Raw genomic sequence first — 19,176 nt, forward strand, 5'->3', positions numbered from 1 at the left:
GAGAACCCCAATGAACATGGAAAAATTATTGGCATTCCCTCCCCCAAACACTGTGATTGGAGGAGAACACAGTCACAGACAGTGCTGTGGCAATTCCTAATTGGTTAGCCACAACTGTCAATATCAACTATCAAAACTACCCCACCCCATCACCTCATGTTCTTTACTGGAAGGTTTTCAATTAGACACACCACACACTCAAAATGGTCTTGTTCCTTATTGGGAGGTTTTTAATTAGACACACCACACACACAAAATGGTCAAATAATTTCGAAGATTTTATAAGCTCTGATTGGGCTGTCTCCTCTCTGAAATTATTTGATGGGTTTAGAAGCAGCCAATCACCACTCTGGAAGATCTAATGCTCTGCAGATGTTTGCAGTTACCAGATAATTCCAGGGCGGAGAGCACACCCCTACTAAGCAATGCTTGAATTTATGGATCCCTGTATACAAATCACATAAGCATCTTTGCTCTTCCTACTTTGGAGGAATTTGGCATGCTAGAATTGCCTCTCCCTCACCCCACCCTATATTATCAATGACAGACAATGCGAAGGAGAATGAAGCAATCCTGCAATCTATGACTCTTCTCAGCTGTTATGAATATACAATTTGGAATTTGTCCATAATGATCACGTAAATTCATTCTGTAGAATGAACATGATGCACTTTTTGATTCAATGTATCATCAATATTGAAGGTGTTTCTACACAGGGCTATCAGATAATATATTAAGTGAAATTCTATAGCCCTTTACCTAGGAGTAAGCCCCATTGAAGACATTACACTGTAAATTTGATGTTGTATCGCAAAGCTTTACAAAACTTACTTTAAAATGCCAGATGGATACAAGATGATGATGCCAGATGATAAGACAGGGGCCACAATCACATGGAGAGTTCTACTTGTGTTCAAGTGAATGTGAGTAGAATTCCTTTTCAGACCTTGCCAATTCAACATGGCAAGGTTTAAACTGAGGGGGCAGGGCCTGCCAACCAGAGATGGCCTGGACACTCTACCCTGCTTAATTCCTCACACATTGAGGCAAATGCCTGAGCAGGGCTAGCGGCTGATAAAGTATCGTATCCAAATTTTTAAATGAGATTAATGTTATTCAACATTCTAAAACATGTAGAAAACCTTTTTTTAAATCAAGATAATATACCTAAACAAACTCTGATGGGAAATGGGAAAGAAATAATAGCTGATATGGTCAAAAGGCCAGGCAAAAATCAAAATCAAATGCAACCATTTGATTTTTTTAAATGTTCCATTCTATCAAAGCTTTATATCATTTCGTTGTTTCTTTTTTCCCTTCTTTTTTGAAAAAGCAAAACATATGTAGAAAATATGGAAACAGAAGTATCTGTTTCCCATGTGATGTGGCAGAACAGAGAGCTGGACTCTCAGATGAATTTGTATAAAATAAATTTTACACTTCTTACACTGATTGTATGGAAATGTTCATTCCATACTAAAATACAGCTTCAAAACATGATAGCAACAGTTTAGTTCAAAAATATTGAATTGGCTAAGAACTTAATGTGGTAGCTTTCTTGGAAAGAAAACCTCAAGTGATTTTCAAAAAATCATCTGAGATAAATTTACTACAGAGCCAGGTGTCCAACAAGTGTAAACTAACTGGCAGAAATGTAGATAGGAAGAAAAAAAGTTTCATCATAACTGTTACTGTATCTATAGAATAGTGTTATAAGTATTTTAAAATTATATGGATAGACAGACAAACCGACAGAACATTGCAGCAAAGAGAATTGTTGCTGTAGATTTTGAAGCTGGGTGGGTCAAATATAGACACAGTTCTACCATTAGGCAGTATGAGGCAGTTGCCAGGTGGCAGATGCTGGATGGTGTGGAGGGAGGGAGTGGTGACACCCCCTGACCATGTCTTTCTGTTGGAAGACAGAACTGCGTGTTTCAGACAGCCTGCCCTGCACCCCTTAATCTAGCTCGCTGCCCTCAGATGAAGTGAAGGATGTTGTCCCATCACCAGTGTTGAAATATGGTTCAACTTCCAGTCTGGCCATCATCTTGTCCTTTGTACCAGGCAGAAAACTGTATTGGGCAAGCCATGTTCAAACATTGTCAGCCCCATATGAACACTGCCATACCATTCCCTTGATCACACCCCACATGGAAATATGAACATACTCTTAGTGCAGTTCAAATGCCCAATGTCCGCAGGAGATACTGGCATTGTAAGGGCACTGCACACATGTGAAGGGAAACACAAAGTATTTCCTCTTCCTTGTGCAATGCCACTACAAGAAAGGACAGGGTGTTGTTGTTGTTGTTGTTGTTGTTGTTACAGGTAGGGTGGTAACTGCTTAATTGGTTATAGTACAAGTGACAGGAATGAAGTGGGCATTTGCCATTGTGGACATGAATTCAGGAGGCCTTAGAAGGCAAAAGCATTAATACATATTAAGAGTGCTTAAGTTTGTATCAGTAGAAAAAAATAATATATGTTGGCCAGATGTCCCTTCAGTTCTACCTGCGTCCATGTTCATCTATCTATCATTGTGTTTTAGCACAGGATATGGTATGACTGGCAGACAATCTGGAATCAATTTGCTTATCTCTTTAAAGTTGTTGAGAAGATTCAGAAGTTGCAAGGTCCTGAACTATAAAGAAAATCTTGGAACTAAGAACAAAGGATCATCAAGAAGAAAGACTTTTTTCTTCAAGATCTGATCTCCGGATCCTGGTGTGCTCCAAATCGAAAGCCATTTTAGTGGAAGCATTTCTTGTTTATTAACACAACCGGATACCATTGTGTTTGTTAATTGGCACAATAATTTTCAAGAAAGAAAAAGAAATAGCTGCTTTATGGACTTCATAAACAGCTCAGAAGGGGCTCTGAACTCAACCACATGTTTTCTGCGAATTTATTTAAGATGCCATATAAATACCAACTAAATTCTTTATCAGGAAGTACCCATGCAGCACGGCGTTGGAACTGACATTTTTTAAAGCTATGAGATAGTGTAAGTGCCACCAGGCTCCAGGTTCAGATACACCTATTCTTTTCAACTTTACTCTTTCATGGTAGATGAAGTTCAGGAGCAATGATCTTTTCTACATGGCATTATTAGCCATGTTTATATCTTTGTACTTCATGTGAATATGGATGCAATTGTAAGTATCCTTGCCAGGAGGTAAGTCCCATTGAAGACAGGGACACTTGCTTCCAAAGTAAGTGTGTTTAGAATTAGGTTGTTAATCTGGAATAACAGATTCTCTGATTTTAAACTTTTGCCACAACAGTTGGATTATGAGTACAATAAGAAGGTTATGGGGACAACTAGTCTAGGATAAATTATGAGTTTTTGAATATGTGTTCTAGAATTTCTATCCAGACTCAGTGAGGTGGATCAAAGCCTACAAGTGTTTCTAACCTGAAGCAATATTTTATGACAGAATAGGCAGGGAGAGAGTGCTATATGCATAAAGCTTCATGATATCTTCTCTTTGAAACTATTATTTCTTAAAAACATTGTAGTCATCAGAGTGATTGTGGTGCCCACAAAATCACTTCAAAGAAATGGCATTCCAATCCAAAACATGGATGTCATCTACCCGCTGTAACACAGGTTTGACATCACTGCAATGACACAATGTCATGTTTTGTAATGTTGTTACTGGAGAAGATTGCACTAATATACTGATATAGCTATTCTTTGTGCCAGTGCACACATATTAAAGTGCCTGCATGACATGGAGTCCATTAAAAATTGATCCATATCACAGTTGTTACTGCAAAGTAGTTCATTTGCATGCAGCAGTATGGCAGAAAGACTGGGCCATTTTTACCACAGTACCTCAAACATTTCTTGTTGGATATTTGTAGAGTAGTGTTTTGACAACTGTCCAATCCACATAAATAGCTACACCAGCTAGCTTTCCATATAGTAAAAGCCACTATGGGGAATGATTTAAAATGGCCTTCACAGAACGTTCATAACATCAGCCTTTAGGATTAGGTTAGGGCCATTAGGGTTACGTTGTAATACTTAACCCATTGATTTAAATAGCTGTATCTCAGGACAATTGCTTCATAAGTCAAAGTCAGTTATATCCACATATGCATGGCCTCTTTTGGCTTCCAGCTATATAATTTGTTGTTGGTTTCTTTCTTTGATTTACTCTAAGAGAGAGAGAAGCAAGGATCAATATCTGCTGAAGCTTTTCAGCTCTATCCAACAACTCTTCGGATATCAACTGAGAGCCAAACAATTGTGGAGTATCCTAGCATGTAGATAAATCCATCTGCATATTGACCTCATTCAATATTATTTAACCCATGATGAGCTGCATCTTTAAATATCCAACCCCTGCTGAGAGGCTGCAGTTTCGTGCAAACCCAGGAAGCTTGGGTCATGCGAAAGTAAAACAACTCTCACATACCCTGTGGTCTGTTCTAGTGTTACATGAGGGTTGTTTAACCTATGTTCACCAGATTTCCATGACTTGGTAACCCCTGCATGCATAGCAGCCTCACCTTGGGTTAATAATCCATGGTGGGCTGTCATGTCATGCGAACCAGTCTATTGAATTAAATGTTGCTAGAGGCAAAATCAATTAAATAATCAGCCATTGTTAGATCACATTCTTCATGACCTTTTTATTAAACAAACTCTTTAGATTTCATAGCACCATTGTGGTTATTCTATTCTATTAAGGCTAGTCTCTTAAGACAGTAAATGATTGATTTAATAAATATTGATCACCTTCACCAAACTTTTTCTCCAACAACAGATATTACCATTGCTCTTGTGGTTCAACAGTTTCCATTGGCTAGGAAAGTGTCACATACCAAACCATTAACATTTTTGTTGTTGCTGCTAATGGTGGTGAATATTATAAGAGAAATGTATGCCTTGCCTCTTGCAGATTTATTAAGAAGCAGTTGTTATTTTTCTATTTATTGGCAAATGTTAAAGTATTTTTCCCCAAAATAAATGGAAAGGAATTATGGATTGAATACTGTAGCCTAAATATCATTGAGATAATTTTCATTGCGGAACTCTGTAAAACATCAGTTCAATTTTGAATAATATTTTTCTTGCAATTAACAATACTGAAAATCAATTCAAAACCAGTGAGGGGTAAACTTCCATCACCTCAATTTTCACTTGCTTTTTTTCAACCAAGGCTTTGAATCCTTCCAAGAAAACATCTCAAAATGGTGTCTATTAGATGACCCCTTCTCCAATCTCTCTGAACTATTAGAACACTCTCTAGCCCTCCACTTCTTTCCCTTTTTTTCCAAACTTACCTGTAGGTGTGGAAGGGGCAGCACAGGAAGCAATAACAAAGTCTTCCCTCCTTCCCACAAATAGCCAGCACTGTTATCCTGATGAATCACCTACACCTGGCAAAAGGAGGGTGGGAGGGTTGCCAAGGGTGAAGGAAGAGGCCATTGCTTCCTTAAGCAGCCATAAATCAGCCTCCGCATTGGCCTGGCAACCTGCAGGTGGGCACCTTTGGGAAACCCACATATGTCTTCCCTCCCAATGGAAATGGGTGGGACAAAATCACTCTGGCCCAAACTCCAAGAAGCAGCATTTTCATCAGGAAAATGGTTAAGTCTCAGGGTCATGGTCCCAATGTCATCATCCACCAATCCTGCCCAAATTTAAATCTCATTTGACCCTAAATTGTTCATTTACTCAGGATCTACACTACTGCTTTATAAAGGCTTATAATAATATTGACAACAACTGTTAGGGCCCATGACACATTTCATATACTGTTTTCAAATCATTTCCAAAGTGTTATATCCTGCTTAGTATAGTTCTGGCACACATAACGCATTAAACAAAGTTCTTGTACTGAGTTCTTATAGGGAACCCTGGACAACATCCTGACATGTTTGTAAAGCAACCCATAGATCTCATTGGCTTCAGGGGTCTGTTTGTCTGCACAAATGTCTTGAATTAATCTCAGTGACCGTTTTAAGAATATTTCTAATATTTGCATGTGCAAAAAGCACAGGAATAGGACTATGTGCTCTAAAGTAAGGCTGTGCTATTGACTGCTGTAATTTGATTCTGGTTTGCTGTGGTTGGACAGACTATGTGGTGAATATTGACTTTCTTAAAGGTTGCCCATTTTATTGTTTAAGCCCAGGGAACGAAAGAAAATTCAAAGAGGAGCTACAGGAGCTACTTTCCTTTGACATCTGGCAGAAAACTTGGCAAGCCATGAAAGATTCTAATATGAGCAAGAAATGAAGGATGTTATAAATACAATTATTTCAGAAGGTGGCATTTAATAGGAAAATGGAAGGCCTGAATATAGAATGTTGCATGCTGTTGTATATGTATAAAGAAAGAGGATTCCATGATTCTAGTATTGATTATCAAGGCATGGTAACAGTGGCCACAGTCACAATTTAGGATAATTGATAACCACAACCACTGTATCTATGATAGAGCTGGTGCTTATTTATTGGCTGTATTTTGCCCATAGTGATCACGGGAGGTCTCCATCTTTGGCTCAGACTGAAATTGAATGTATCAATGAAAGCATGCAAAAAGTGGGTTGCGCAATGGACAGGTCAATCAACCATAAGTTGTGCCAGTAGCAGAAACCTCACACAACCATTTTACTATCTGCCAAACACCATCACCATCATGATCCTTATTTATTTAATTTATTTTATTACAATATTTTTGGCCACTTTTCAGAGCAGAAACCTTCCCAAGACAGCATACAACAAAACACATAAAGCATCTGTTACCATGCATTTCAAGTCTTCAAAGCACCAGAATGCGACCCAGTAGTTTAAATTACCAAATCATGAACCACCGGCACTCTAACCATATAATATCTATGACCAGCTGCATTTTCTTTCAAATAATTAGTTAATCGAGATGTCTTCTTTGCAACCATCTATCTGTAGTGCTGCAGGAATCTAAAGGATTAATGTAGGTGATGCCTGGAAATTGAAATGTGCTTATTAACACTGTCATACAAAGACACAAAAGTGTTGCTAGTATGAAATAACAGTGAGTATTGGTAGTTTATGACTATACATTCTATTGCTGTCAAATTACCCAGTACAAATTTGTCAGGTAAAGTGGGCATCCCGCTAAGGAAAATCTGTGCTTTTATGACTTACACTGATTGCTTTTGTTATAGTTTTAAGGCATGCTCTAAAATTCTTTGTAGGTGAAGGGATCGCTCATTGGTTTTACTGTTCACTATTATATAACAAGCTCCCATGGACACAATATAGCCTAGTGTCAGGATCCTGAGCAATTGCAATAATGAAGAAGATGCTATAGTTCAACTTCACTGATATTTTACATGGTAACATCTACTTTTGAAATCTCACAGTCAAACTGTAGTCGTCCCATCTGGTCACAAAATCTATATACCAGTAAGCAAATGATTATCCCTGTATGGGAGGAGTCAAATAAAAAATGTTGGCATGTAGACTTGCCCCTCAAGTAGGGTGGTGGTGTGTGTGTTTTATGTCTGTATGCATTCTCTGGAAGGATATACAGTTTCGTACAGCTAGTACAGCTCTACTGCTTTGAGTGGAGGGGAGCACTGGAAGGAATGTCACACTTGAGCATACCCTTCTGAATTAACTTCTGAATTAACTACACCCCCTCAGTGCACATACACTGGAGCAGGCTTCTCCAACCTAAAGCACTCCAGATGTTTTTGACTACAAGTCCCGGCATTCTTGTCCATTAGCCATGATGGTTGGAGCTGATGAGAGTTGAATCCAAAACATCTGGAGAGCACCAGGTTGGTGAAGGTTGCACTAGAGAACCAGAGTGGTCCAGGCAGGATCTACACTACTGCTTTAAAACGGTTTATAACAGTAGTGACAACTGTTGGGACCCAGGACACATTACAGATACAGTTTTCAAAATGTTTTCAAAGTGTCATATCCTGCTTGGTGTAGATATGTGAAAATGATTGGACCTGGTGCTGAGAAACCTCTGCCTCTGTCAAGGGCCAGATCTACACCAAGCAGGATATGACACTTCGAAAACATTTTGAAAACTGTATATGGTGTGTGTCCTGGGCCCCAACAGTTGTCAGTATTGTTATGAACCGTTTTAAAGCAGTAGTGTAGATCCTGCCAAAGTCTCCTTGGAGATTTGGTCTTTCACCAGTGACTATCTGTAAAATGGGAATCAGTAACATGTAAGCATACACTTCTGAATTAACTCCAACATACAGAGAAGGGTAGTTTTGAAGATGTGGACCCAAAAAGATGCAAACAGTCATAAAGTATAGTTCATTGCCTAAAGTACAAGGCTTGTATATTAACTCAGGTTCTGATTCTCTGCTCAGCTACAAACTGCACTGGCACAATGGTGTGTGTGTGTGTGTGTGTGTGTGTGTGTGTGTGTGTGTGTGTGTGTGTGTACACTATTCCTCTCCCTAACCTACCTCACATTTGGTTGAGACCAAAATACTGCCCTGATCTTCTCGCACGAATAGAAAGTTGCAAATATAAATATATAATAATAAATAATATTAAAGTCCTGCTTTAACCCATTTCTATGTTTTGATTGAACTATGTATTATATATATTGAATATGTACAAATGGGGTATTTTCAGTTATATATTGAACTAGACAGAATTCACCATGGCTGATGTACCAATTTGGCCACCTAAACTTGAGAAACTTTTGACATAGCTACATTGCTTATCATACAGTCAGATAGCAAAAGAAGCTGGAGAGAACAATAAAAAGAACAATTCGTAAGTGTTGTTTAGAAACATGTAAATAGTGCTGTCAGTTGGCGGTATTTCTCTCCCCCACCCCTCTATTTTGTGCATTTACATTTTCTAACTGCAGTTAAAGAACATTTCACTGCATGGTACTATCAATCATACTTAACCCAGAAATGTGCTGTACATTAGTAATGCTTAATTGGCATATTTAAAGTAAATAGCTACTTCACTTCTGCTGTAAATTCCCTGGAAATAATTCTATGATACCCTTGGAATTGTTTGTTCTGAAAATAACTAGAAGGAATCTGAAGTATGTATTCTGATAAGAGACTATTAGAGATGGATTGTAATTCCCATCTTGCCACGTTACCTGTATACCCACCTTGTCGGATAACCATCAAAATACATTTACAACTGCAGTCTGGCTCCTACACAGGAAAATAAATGTAGCTGTGTAAAAGCTGGTTCACGTGGTTGTAACCTTTGATCTCTACAGCCATTTTGGTTTGGTTTGGTTGTTTTCCCAGCCATGACTGAATGTGTTCATAGCAAAAGAGCTTGGTGGATTGACTAGCAAAGTATGAGCTGAAATCACTCATGATGAGCTGTAAATTTTTGCTGACATTCTCATTGCCTGCACTTTACAGAGTTTGATGGTAACAACAACAGCAATGGTGCCACACTTCAAGGAGTTCACAGTCTAAAATAAAGAACGGAAAGGCTACAGTGTGCAAACCTGCATAATAACTACTAGCGCTTAGAACTGTTCAGTCATTACATGGATTAGAATGATCAGTCCACATTAAAGTGCATGGGCTAGGCAATTTGGTGATGGTGGACCACTTATGTGGGTATACCCATGTTTACTCACAAAAAGAGCTCCATCACACCTACTTTTTTCCCCTGGTTTGCCTCTGTGATTTCCACCTCCGTTTCATTAGCGGGTCAAGCTAATGGTCCCTTTCACATATGTTTGTGGTATCGCCACTGTACCAGTGAAATCTCCTTTCACTTGTTTGCTCTTCCACTCCACCCCGCCCCTTCTTCTTCCCACTCCAATTCATTGGTTCTTGTCGTTCAGCTGAGCACAAGCCTGTTCATTCGACACAATGTGCTGGAGGAGAACAGCCTCGACTTTCTCTTTCATCAGCAAGACCTAATTATTACATTTTCAACTGCACAACACATAAGAACATAAGATCAGACCAAGGCTCCATTTAGTCCAGCATTCTGTTCACAGTGGCTAACCAGCTGTTGACCAGGAACCCACAAGCAGGACATGAATGCAATAGCAGTCTCCCACCCATATTCCTCAGTAACTGGTGTACATAGGCATAATGCCTCTGATACTGTAGGTAGCACATATCTATCAAGACTGGTAGCCATTGATAGCTTTCTCCTTCAGGAATTTATCTAACCTGCTTTTAAAGCCAACTAAATTGGTGGCCAATAGGAAGGAAAATAACTCCAAGAAAAAGGTACAGAAAACTAATCTGGAGACCTCCCCAGGGCAAGAGTTCTATCACTCCCATCCTAGGGGAGGAATAGGGAAAGGGACTTTTGCCAGGGAGGAACTTGAACAAGCAACAAAAGAAGGTGTACTGGAACTTTTAGTAAAGCCCCTCCCACCACCACCAACTAGCTCCCCACAGTGAGCATGGGATGGAAAACAGGGAGCCAGGTTCCAGTCCTGCCACAGGAAAGGTACGAATTCAGACCAAATCCACCTTTTGCAGGCCAAGCCAGCAACATCCATTGTCAGAGGCAAAAGAGGAGGAACAAGCAGAAACAGATCCCACTTTGCACACTCAATGAACAGCTCTCTAACCACTCAGCCACAGCAGCAGACAGGAAAGGGTCACATCATTTGTCATCCACCAGCCCGCAATCCTATACTTGAGATATAGGAGGATTTTGTGAGGAGCCTAAGTCATGTAGAACAGTGTTCATGTGCAGAAGGTCATGGCTTCAAATCCTAGAGGTGATCTGTTACTGGGAAAGGCTTGAAGGGTCCTCCACAGGATCATCTGAGTGTGGCACTTGCCTGAAGCAATCTGGTGGAGCTCTGCATGGGTCCATTCATCCTTTGGGTTTGCCCCTCCCCCTAGCAATACATGTGACCCCCTCCTCCTGTGCCAGTCTTAATGTTCTTAACATTCTTAATGTTCTTCTTTCTCCCCCCCCACCCCAATGACTGACTGCCTCATTCACCAAGTGAAAAAAGGATTAATTAATTAGCATGAAGGCATCTTGAGATTTTGAGTCATGATTCACTCACACTTGTGTTTTCTGGTTTGTTTGTTTGTTTGTTTGTTTACCCTTTAATCATGTGAATTCAGTTTGATTTGGAAATTGAATTGCACAATCTTGAAAATGTCTTCTGAATTTTGAAAAAAAAATACCATTGTTGTGCCAGAGTGATGGGGTGAGATACGGTCCTAAAAATGAATACATTTATGCCATCCACAAGCCAAAATGCAATGTTTGATTGGTAAGGAAGTGCATATTCTGCAGTTCTGGAAGTTGCTTTACTCACCAATCTTTTCCTCTGTTAAACGACAAGATGTTACACTCCATTCTCTACTCATCTTAAAACCCAGCAGCAAATGGGGAAAATATTTTGCTGCAATGTACTTTGGCACTCCATTGCCATACAAATGGTACAATGTTGACTGGCACTTCCAGTACTGTGTGGTGTTTCCTTTCTAGTTGCCAGCTGGCTAACAACAGCCAAATGTTTGTACTGAGAGAGAAAGAGGGAGAAATGGCCATATCCTTTGGCACAAATAATAATAATAATAACAATTATCTCCTCCTCCATAACAGGCTGGTAGTTCTTCAGCCAGACCCTCTGTTCTATCTTTGCAACTCTGAGGCATTCTGTGATTTCCCCATTCTACTTCTGAGATCTATGTAGCAGATTGTTTGGGCTAGAGAAAGATGGAGACAGGAAGCCCCATCTGGTATGAATTCTTCATTTCTCTATTTGCTCTATATTGGCTCTATGGCTTTCCATGGCTCATGCAGTTTTGAAGATAAAATGCCAGAGCTGAACTGGGCAAAGGATGCAGAAGCCAGTGTTCCAGGGCAGTCTCTATTGTTTTTTGCATAGCATTCAGTCACGCAAATGGTGTATTTTAAACATTTCAAAGCCCTGGTCTCTGTTGAGGAAATGGTTCCCATTGGAAGGAACCGTGTCTCTCAGACCTCTTGTTTCTGAATCTGGTAAGCAGAGGCATAATTCATATTTACAACAGCAAATTCTTCAGTAGGTATTCTGAATTTCACCTACTATTTCATGACAGTATATAAATTCTCCTCAGCTGAGGTGTTGTTGATTTCTTTAATGGTGATCTCTCCAAGCCATTTCACAAATGCCATGATTAGGAGATGTACAAAGTTGGGGAAATTATTAGGGGTGTGCTCTGCTCTGATAGAATAAGTGAATCCAGAGCAACCCAATGCGCCTCCACTAAAGGTGGAGGCGGATCGGGGTGGGGGAGCTGTGAATGCAGGTAAGTGGGGGGAGGGGGCTTACCTGGTGGCAGTCTGTACGGCGATGGCAGCAGAGCCAGGTAAGGGGGCAGGGGGGAGGGGGCTTACCTGCCTCCGTTGCCGGCTTCAACTGAGGCCCCGGCTTCAAACCAGAAGAGGACCCGGCCTCCTCTTCCGGGTTGAAGCTGGGGGCTCAGTTGAAGCCAGTGATTGACCGCGATGGATGCAGGTATGGGAGGGGGAGGGGGCTTACCTGGATCCACTGCCGCCGCTCCTGCAGTTTGTGCGGCGATGGTGGCGGAGCCAGGTAAGCGTGGGATGGGGTTTACCTGGATCTGCTGCCCACCGCAATCCATGCAGCAGCAGACGGCGGAGCCAAGTAAGGGAGGAAGGGGATTCAGCCCCCATTTTGTACCACCTTCCCCACTTACCTGCCCCCACCATCCACCGTGGAGGCAAGTTAAGTGGGGAAGGGGGGGCAAAATCTCTATCCGCCTCTCCAGATCTCACTCTGTGTAGTGGATCGGGAGAGGGGCGGGTCAACCCGAAGTGGTTTGGGCCCAATCCAGAATTTCCGGATCGGGCCACAAAGTGGTTTGGGGGGGGGGTCTGTGCACAGCCCTAGAAATTATATCTTTTAATGGTGGAGGAGTACACCAGTTGCTAGGGAACATGGGAGGGTGGGTGCTGTTGCACCATGTCCTGCTTGTTCATCCCTGGCCGGTGGCTGGTTGGCCACTGTGTGAACAGAGTGCTGGACTAGATGGACCCTTGCTCTCATCCAGCTTGGCACTTCTTATGTTCTTAACAGGTTTTTAAATTGCTCAAAACTCTACTGTAGGATCTGACAAGAAATTGCATGTCGCTACACAACAGTTCAGAAGATGCAGCTTGTGTGAAATGTGGCCCAAATTCTCATGAATATAGAATGGCAGAACAATGTTACATCAGTGCTCCAGCATCTGCATGGTTTTGAACTTTGTGGGCAGAGTTTAAATGCAAACATGACAGATTTAGAAATACTTGTCCTCTCCAAAACCTGACTGTTGGATTGCGATGTCTGTATTGGCTGTTCATGAGAAAGTCACATACCACCACAGAATGAAGTAAGAGATTTACCTTTCCATCTAAACTAAATATGAAGAAGCATTTCTATAAACAACTTCTCCAAAGGTGTTTATTAGTGTTCATAACCAAAAAAAGAAAACTAATAAAATATTATCACCACTAAAAGACTTTCTGGAGCTGAATCCGTGACGTTATCTTTCTGGTTTCCTGATCCTTCTCGTCTTATTTTCTTTCTCTTTATTTTCTTTCTCTCCTCTTTTTCATATTTTTTAAACTACCCACTTGCTTTATTTGTACTGTCCATTTTTCAAGATCCCCCCACCCTTACCCTAATTGTACTGTTCTACAGCTAAACAAACAAACAAACAAACAGGATGTAATAAAATACAATAGGAAAGGGTGCAGTTTTTGATTCTCTAAACCCCTAAATTTCTTAGGTCCAGGATAACTCAGGCAGCTCTTGCTTCCTTATCTCAGCTCTCCATGGAGTGCATATGATAGGAGTTTTCTTAAAACAACAACAACAACAATAACAACAACAACATGGGTTAAGAGCAGGAATGAACAGCACTGTGCATAGCTGCCCTGTGAGGTGAGTCATCAGAGTTGCAGGTTTGAGAATCTCCTCAGCCAGTGAAGAGTCTCTAGAGAGACTCTGCTCACCCATGCTGGCCGTTGGTCCTTCTCAATAAGAAGCTCTATAAAGGTTGCCTGTTCAGGAATGATAGCATGTACTCGCTTACAGCTTATATTCACTCTGGTGTATATTGACAGTAAGCCTATATGCACCAGTTGCTGGGGAACATGGGTGGGAAGGTCGACAGCTGGTTAAGGACATAAGAAGTGCCATGCAGGATCAGACCAAGGGTCCATCTAGTCCAGCATTCCGTTCACACAGTGGCCAACCAGCCATCGGCCAGGGACCAACAAGGCAGGACATGGTGCAACAGCACCCTCCCGCCCATGTTCCCCAGCAGCTGGTGCACACAGGCTTATTGCTTCGAATACTGGAGATAGTATACAACCATCAGGGCTAGTAGCCATTGATAGCCTTCACCTCCAGGAATTTATCCAACCCCCCTTTAAAGCCATCCAGATTGGTGGCCATCACTACATCTTGTGGTAATAAGTCCCAAAATTTAACTATGTGCTGTGTGAAGAAGAACTTCCTTTTATTTGTCCTGGATCTCCCACCAATCAGCTTCATGGGATGACCCTGGGTTCTAGTATTTTGAGAGGGAGAAAAATGTCTCCCTATCCACATTCTCCACGCCATGCATAATTTTGTACCCTTCTATCATTGCACATCTCTATCACTGTGTGAACAGAGTGCTGGGCAGGACCTACACTACTGCTTTGAAATGGTTTATAACAGTAGTGGCAACTGTTGGGGCCCAGGACACACTCCCTATACAGTTTTCAAACTGTTTTCAAAGTGTCATATCCTGCTTGGTGTAGATCTGGCCCTTGACTAAATGGACCCTTGGTCTGATCCAGCATGGCTCTTCTTATGTTCATCTTAGATATAGACATATTCTTTGAGGGTGATCCCCAGCCCTGAAAGTTTGCCAAATCCTGAGCCTGAACCTGTTCTGAGAGCATTGTAACACTTTTGTATTGAGGTCAGTTGCATTCACTTGACTTCCATTGGCACTGTAGCCATGTCCAATAACTTTTCTGCAAGGTAGGGATTGGCTTTTCTGTTATGGTAGGAGCAATAAGATCCCATCTAAATCTGTATTCATGCAGTGCACACCATTTTCATCTTGATCAAGCTAGTGCTACTCAGCTCTTTTATTTGGGAGAGATTGCAATAGGTGTATATATGGTGGTGGGAGGCTCCTATTCCAAATGGAAATAAGAGAGCCTTAAACAGCCTCTTTTGGATTGCTTTAATCCAAGCTAGGGAAGGAATGGCATTTCTCTTTAGAGATCATTAAAAAATACCATGTAGCCCTAATCAAATGAATTGGCAAATTAAAAACTGAAGCCCATTGAAGCCTTGCTCTTCAAACATACTGTGATGATGGTGTTTATTTAAAACCAAAACTATTAGCGAGGGAAAAGCCCAAAAATGTTATATGCACAGTACAACAGTATAAACCATAGAATTGTGATTAGAACACTGAGTTAGAAATTTCTGGAGGTACTTGCACTGTAACGAAGACTTTTCAGTGGTGACATCACATCTGTGGAAGGCCCTCGCCAGAGAGGTTTGCTTGGCACCTAAATTATGGTCTTTGGGGGCACCTGGTGAAGACTTTTTCATTCTCCCAGGCATTTTAAGAACTGTTTTTAGCACTTTTAGATCATAGCATAGTTGATTTTGCTGATGGGTTTTCTTTGGTTTTATGTTGCGGTAGACTTTAGCTTTTATTATGGGCTGTTTTTATTCCTTGTTTTATTGTTTGCATTGTATGTTCCTACTGTATTGTACACCACCCAGATAACTTGGCTTACTGGGGGGATTTAAATGTGCAGTGAATGGAAATAAATAATAAAAAAAATAAGTCACTAAGTATTTTGCATGATTAAACATTATGAAAAGAGAGAAGATGCAGAACGTTTAGAAGCAGTATAGTGTCAACCATACCATGTAGTTCCAGCCTAAGTGGTTTATCCTGAACATTAGCGTCAACTTAATGACCAAATGGTGTTTTGATCATTAAACTGAAGCCTGGGATAAATATCAGAAGCCCTGACTGCAAAGTGAATGTGCAAAGTGAGAAAAGGATTTGTCCTTCATACACAATTTACAATTAAAGCCTTTCTTCTCTGCATTTTAGACATGTTTTTCAATATGACTAATACTCCATCAAACAAGCTAAGATACCGCAAGAAATATTTGAAGTGTGAAAGCGAGCTATTGATTGTTATGCCTGTTAGTATAACCCATGGAGACAAAACATTGGCAAGAAGAAATAACACCTGGAGGGTATCTGATTTTTGTTTTGTTTTTTAAAGGAGCAGTGGATGGTAAAGCATGGCTGCTTAAATTAAGCTGAAAGATAACATGTTGGTTCTGTAAGGGTGAATCTCACATAAGAGCAGTTAAACCCTAGAAAGTGAAGGGGCAGAGAGATGCAATGGGACTGGCACTGGGCTGGCCAATTGATAGCATTATAGCACCGGTATAGTGCAGTTAGGATCTTAGGCATTCCCAGCAGAAAAGTTCAGGAGGAAATGCCAATCTATAAAAAGAAGAAGATAGTTAACTGCACCAACTTCTCCTCCAGTGCCTATGGCAACAGTGCCAACACTTGCCATCATGAAGTACCAAGCCAATGCCATACTGCAAGGCGGTGGGGGACGGGACCCCACAGCATCACTCTATCCTAACACTTGGGCCAGATCTACATGTCGTTGCGAAGGCGCTTCCGTGCGCCGTTTTTAAATACGTACCTAAATGAAGCGCCTCTTTCTTTACTGCCTCATGTGCCTTTTCTTTCATTTCGTTTCGTTGGAGCGGTTCACACTCTTCTAAATTTCTGTCCCTTCCGTCCCTTCCATCCCAAGTGGGCGTTTCTTAGAGGCTGGCTTTGGTGGATGCTTGTGACATTCTCCCTTTCTCTTTAAATTCCTCAAATCCCAGAATTCCCTGTTTGGGTCGTTGTGCTCGTTGTGGAGAAGAAGATGGAGTCCATGGATAGTGGTAGGTTATGGACTTTTTTTCTCCCTTTGGCCCGAAGTTGCCTGTCCACGTGCACATGTGAGGCATGTGAGACGATCGAAGGAGAGTTTTGTATAGCAAGGTTTTTCTCCCTTTGGCTCCAAGTTGCCTGTATACGTGCGCATGTGAGGCATGTGAGACGATCGAAGGAGAGTTTTGTATAGCAAGGTTTTTCATCTAACGCCTGTTATGAATATAAGTTTTTTTCCCCTTTGGCCCGTAGTTGGATGCGCACGTGCACATGTGTGATGAACGAACTAGTGCTACGTATAGGAATTATGTGTCTCCCTTTGGCCCCAAGTTGCCGGTACACGTGCGCATGTGAGACGATCGAAGGAGGGGTTTGTATAGCAAGGTTTTTCTCCCTTTGGCCCCAAGTACTAGTGCTATGTATAGGAATTATGTGTCTCCCTTTGGCCCCAAGTTGCCGGTACACGTGCGCATGTGAGACGAACTGCTATGTGTTTCAATTTAAACATTCCTGTTGGTTTAAACATTGTCTTTCAATTTTTAATACAGGTAATGGATGGCTTTGCAGCTTTGGGATTTCGGGGATCCTGCAGAGCCACAGATAGAACGCATAATTGCAATGTTGTTGCTGTATATTCCTTCACTCTCTTCGCGACTTTATGTTTTGTGTTACGTTGTTTCATATTGAATAAAAACCTTTTGTATTGGCATCTGTACTTCCCTTTTCAACCAGTAGTCTCCAAAAAATGAAGTTTTGTTTAAAAAATAACTTTATTTAAATTAATAATGTACATAAATAAAAAATAGCACTTCATTAAAAAGAGAACATGCATTCATCAACAGACATAAAAACATCAAAATTAAAGAGTAATCTAAGGAGGGGTGGGGTGGGTTTGTGTGTGGAGGGGAGGAACTTAACATTATTTACATTCCAACATGCAGAAATGAAGTGAGCTTGACCAGGCAGCAAAAGCAGTTCTGCTAAGAAAAATTCTGTGCAAAAGTGCAGGTTTTGAAAATGGGGGGGGGGGGGGGACTGACGAAAGTATCTGTTCTTACTTTAAGAAATTATGCCATGAGGCAGGGGGAAGAATACATTAAAAAGAGAACATGCATTCATCAGCAGACATAAAAACATCGGCATTTTCTTCTAAAGAAAAAAGTTAATGAGAACACAGCTCCCCTCTCCTCGCTCGCGGGAAAGGTGAAAAGATGGATGCTGCTTTTTGCGCCGGATTTGTGGGTTGGCTATAGAGTATACGCACAATAGCCGCCGCTCTGTAAACAGCAGAGTAACCGAACATGCACATATGTGCATCCCTATCTAGAGCTAAAAAAAAATTTTTTTGGAAATGCAACAGAGGAAAGCAATGAGGAAAATGGAACCCACCTCGCCTGTCCTCGCACGCGGGAAAGGTGATGATTAAAGATGGATGCTGCTGTGCGCGCCGGATTTGTGGGTTGGCTATAGACTATACGCACAATAGCTGCCGCTCTGTAAACAGCAGATTAACCGAACATGCACATATGCGCATCCCTATTAAGAGCTAAAAAAAAATTAAAAATTGGAAAGGCAACAGAGGAAAGCAATGAGGAAAATGGAACCCACCACACCTGTCCTCACACGCGGGAAAGGTGATGATTAAAGATGGATGCTGCTGTTCGCACTGGAAATAGTATCGGAAGTCGAAAGGCAACAAAATAAGTCTGGGAGGAGCGAGGCGGGGAGGAAAGAGCGAATAATTTTTACACATGTTGGAAGAAGGAACGCCTTAAATTAACTTAAGACAGACTAAATAACAGCGCTCAAAAGCCGGGAAAATGCACTTTGAAAGTTAGCCTGTGTGTCTCTATGAGCTTCGGGGCACACTCCAGACACATGCAAGTGCCTTCGCAACGACGTGTAGATCTGGCCATAGACACATAACTTGTATTAACCTAGAGGAGGAATGTGCAACTTCTGGAGGTCAAGGGCTGCATTGATCCCCCCACCCAACCCCCACCAAAATTGCTGCCGCTGTCAAAATTACCACTGAAATTGTCGAGGTGGCAGCAAAAAAAGCTGTGATTTTGGAAGGAAGGAAGGAAGGTGAGTGTTTCCAACACAACTTGTTTGCAAACAGGATTGTGCTCTTGGAATTGTGCCCCATGAATGTAATTCTCCTTGAAAACATAGTACGCAGAGAGTGTAGGCCTTGTTCCCTGGCAAAGTTACTGTTGAATTTGCTGCTGCTGTAGCAAATTCG

The 19,176-nt window shown here is 41.2% G+C and overlaps 1 long non-coding RNA gene across 1 annotated transcript; it reads left to right on the top strand.

The window, feature by feature from the left end:
* The first annotated feature begins 16,880 nt into the window (after positions 1-16,880).
* On the top strand, positions 16,881-17,640 carry LOC134400301 (uncharacterized). Its single transcript, XR_010025572.1, has 2 exons — positions 16,881-16,942; positions 17,480-17,640. It is a non-coding gene; the product is annotated as an uncharacterized LOC134400301 (long non-coding RNA).
* Positions 17,641-19,176: the final 1,536 nt, after the last annotated feature.

This window comes from Elgaria multicarinata, chromosome 6, assembly GCF_023053635.1.
Source record: "Elgaria multicarinata webbii isolate HBS135686 ecotype San Diego chromosome 6, rElgMul1.1.pri, whole genome shotgun sequence".
Lineage (NCBI taxonomy): Eukaryota > Metazoa > Chordata > Lepidosauria > Squamata > Anguidae > Elgaria > Elgaria multicarinata.